The sequence below is a fragment of the Zeus faber genome (assembly GCF_960531495.2).
Source record: "Zeus faber genome assembly, chromosome: 15".
Taxonomy (NCBI): Eukaryota; Metazoa; Chordata; class Actinopteri; order Zeiformes; family Zeidae; genus Zeus; species Zeus faber.
In genome coordinates, this window is record NC_137194.1 from 12,126,019 (window position 1) to 12,129,864 (window position 3,846).

Here is a 3,846-nt window from a genome sequence, read left to right on the forward strand (position 1 = left end):
GTTATCTGCTTGTTCTGTTGTGTGTTTGGTTTAGCCTCAATATTTCCATGAGATGTGGGGTTTTTTTGTGTTTTGTTTTTTTTCAGTGGACCCGCTGGCAGGTCCGTCGGGTTACGATTTTATTGCAGGGTGTCCTAATTTTTTTTTTTTTTTTTTTTTTTGCTCAAAATGATTATACAGACTTTTGAATGAAGTTAAAAGGGGTTCATTTGGATAGATTTTTGCTCATGAAAGTGGTATCTCAGCTTCCAACTTCAAAAAATCTATTAAATGGGTGGATGAATTCAGGCTGGCTCCTTGCCTGTTGAGATAACAGATTCAAGATGTTTGTCACATACAGATGAGCCCCTACAATCCTGGGAACTAGGAAAAGTGGAAAAATGTTTGGTGTTAACCCGTGAATGGGAATTCGTTTATTAGAGAAACTGCTTTAATACAGAGGAGTGTGTGTATATATATATATATATATATATATATATATGTGTTGTGTATATATATGTGTTGTGTATATACACTACTCACAAAAAGTTAGGGATATTTGGCTTTCGGGTGACATTTATGGAAAATGTTAAAAGCTCACACTACGGTGATATATCATGAAAGTAGGGCATTTAAGTAGAAGCATGCAATGGTGATTTCCTTATCTCAAACAATTTATAGAAACAAAAGCCAACAACAGTGGTGGGTTTACCGCAACAAAAAATGTCAATGTCTCACTAACTTGTCATGTGTCCTTGAGCATCAATTACAGCTTGACAACCACGTCTCATGATGTTCACAAGTCGACTTATTGTCTGCTGAGGCCTGGCCCCCCACTCTTCTTGAAGGGTGGTCCTCAGGTCATTGAGGTTCTGGGGTACAGAGTTACGAGCCTCTACACAGCGACTCAGCTGATTCCATAGATTTTCTATGGTATTCAGGTCTGGAGAAAGGCCCCTCCATTTGAGGTACCGCAGTCTCCAGCAGCCGTTCCCTAATGATGCCACCTCCATGAGCTGGAGCATTGTCGTCCATGAAGATGAAATGAGGCCTGTGTTGTTCATGCAGGGGCACAATGACTGGATTAATGATGTTATTCAGGAAGTATGGGCTTGTCACTGTACCATTCACAAAGTGTAGGGCAGTTCTGTATTGACTAGACACACCTGCCCACACTGTAACACCACCACCACCACCACCACAGGCTTGTCTGGTGACAACAGTGGCTGATGCATAGCGCTCTCCTTGACGTCTCTTGGCGACCATCACTTCTGCTCAGCGTGAATCGACTTTCATCAGAGAACAGCACTGAGGCCCACTGGTCCCTCGTCCAGCGTAAGACAATGATGGCTGTGCCTGGTGGTGTGGTCAGGTACCCTTGCAGGTCGTCTAGCACGCAGACCACGCTGATGTCAATGGTTTTGAATGGTCTAACGTGACACTTGGGTGCCTCTCACCTCCCTTAAATGTGCCTGGAGTTGAGTGGCATTCATCAACCGGTTGCACAGGGCACTGTTCACAATGAAGCGGTCATCGGTGTGGGATGTGGCCAAAGGACGTCCACTTCTATGCCTTTCTGTGACTCTTCCAGTCTCTGTATCTCTGTTGGAACCTGCTGATGACACTCTGTGACACTCTAAGCTCAGTGGCCACTTCCCTCTGAGAACATCCTGTTTGAAGCCTCGCAATGGCGAGGTACTGTTGATCAGTTGTTAGGTGTCGTCTTGGTCTCATGATGTCAAAATGTGAACAGCATGATGAAGAGGACTGTTTGAATACCAATTCTAATTACACCAGGAAATGTATTGGTCGATTCATGGATCCAACACCTGTTGTGAATTTTGCCGTTCAGCTCCTTGTGAAAGAACAGCAAGTTGTGCATTCAAAAGTTGAGAGAAGGTCAAATTAAGTTCACCTGTAAAGGTTATAGTGCATTTTAGCTTCATCCTGAAATCTCACCTAAAAGCTGTATATCCCTAACTTTTTGTGAGTAGTGTATATGTGTGTGTGTGTATATATATGTGTGTATATTCAAGATTCAAGAGGTTTATTCGTCACATACATATACATACTTTCATACATATATGCAGTGAAATGTAATGCAACACACCCGTATACATATATGTGTTTTATATATATATATATATATATATATATATATACACACACACACACACACACACACAATAAGTAGTCCAGCAGTAAAGAAAAAGTAAGTGAATAAGTAATATTACCACAAGGCTTATGAATGTGGATGTACAGCATCATGATTGAAATAAGACACGAGAATAGTTTTTAGTTTCATCACGCCTGTGTGGATCGACATTGGCGTCAGCCACGTGCTCTGGGCGTGCGTAGACTACACATTTGTAATAAGGTTAATTTGTTCACAATAATGTCTTGAAACAGTATACTGTACATGCAGAATGTACTGTATGTGCAGAATATACAGTGTATACACTGTACATACAGAATGTACTGTATATGCAGAATATACAGTGTATATACTGTACATGCAGAATGTACTGTATATGCAAAGTATACTGTATATGCACAGTATATACTGCATGTACAGTATATACACTGTATATTCTGCATATACAATATAAATTATATGTAAAATACATTGTATATACAGTATATATAGTGTTTATACTGTATATACGACATATTTCCGTGGTTGGCCAACTTCCATTCTCGCCCATGTCGCGGAGCCACCTTACCCACAACTCACTGCGGTCTGAAAATGATGACGTGTGCAAACGAAACCTATAAGTATCAAGTCGCTTCCCTATGACGTCCTTCCTCTGTCGGCTCCGTTGAGGTACGTGCCGCTCGGCCCGCGGCGGTGCCCGCGTCTTCAATCCAACTCGATCGCGCGGCTTTAAGAAGCCATCCGATTAATTTGTTCTGCTCTCTGCTTCCCTTTCAGGTCGTTCTCCGACATGAGAGCCAAGGTATGTCGGATTTTTATTTTTAATTACTTTTTTTTTCTCGTGTGGGTGACCGACGTCGTTGCTAGTCAAAGGAGCTAAGCTAGCTTGTAGGCAACGCCGTCGTATTTTCGTCGTTGTGTCCCGTAGTCCTGTGATTAATATCCGGTTATTTGACCATCGTCGCTCATGCTGTCTGCGTAACGCACTGCTGCGTATATATATATTTTTTTTTTAATTTGTTTTTGTTTTATTGAATTCCAACGCTTCTCTTTTGCAGTGGAGAAAGAAGCGCATGCGCAGGTGAGCACGCTTTCGACGGCTTGTCCGGCAGCACTCGCACGCGCACACACACACACACACACACACACCACGTTCGCTCGTAGCGCTGTGTCGTGACTCACCCGTCTCCGTGCAGGCTGAAGCGTAAACGCCGAAAGATGAGGCAGAGGTCCAAGTAGATGTCCCCCCTTCCTCCTCCTCCACCGCGGCCGTGCAGCCGCCGGCTCCCGAGGATCTGACCGTGTCCACGCCGCCAGTCCGGAACCCTTCCGGGGGACCAGTGTGGCCTCCCGTGTCCGTGCCGGTCTGGAGGAGCAGCGGCTCTGCCGGTTGATAACTGGGAGGGCTGACTCAAGCAGCCGCTTGCGGAGGCCTTTCTGGACGTTCTTAACTCTACTAACTTGAACCCATTTTTGTTTATAACTTCGAATAAAGATTTTGGTTAAACACAGACTTGTATGCGTTTTTGTATGTGAAGCTTGGTAAAATTGTGCGAACCAAACTCTCGTGTTCCCTGAACCGCGTGGCTCGTGGGGGGACTCACTAATTTTCCACGGCAACGTTTCACTTGTTTGGCAAATAGTTCATTCAATTGACCACTTTATAAAATGAATGAAAGCTAAAGTCAAATCTAGGTTTGTTTTGAGTCCCG

At 43.7% G+C, this 3,846-nt stretch overlaps 1 long non-coding RNA gene across 1 annotated transcript; it reads left to right on the forward strand.

The window, feature by feature from the left end:
* The first annotated feature begins 2,753 nt into the window (after nt 1–2,753).
* On the forward strand, nt 2,754–3,645 carry LOC307241535. Its single transcript, XR_013844557.1, has 4 exons — nt 2,754–2,803; nt 2,912–2,936; nt 3,193–3,215; nt 3,331–3,645. It is a non-coding gene; the product is annotated as an uncharacterized lncRNA (long non-coding RNA).
* Nucleotides 3,646–3,846: the final 201 nt, after the last annotated feature.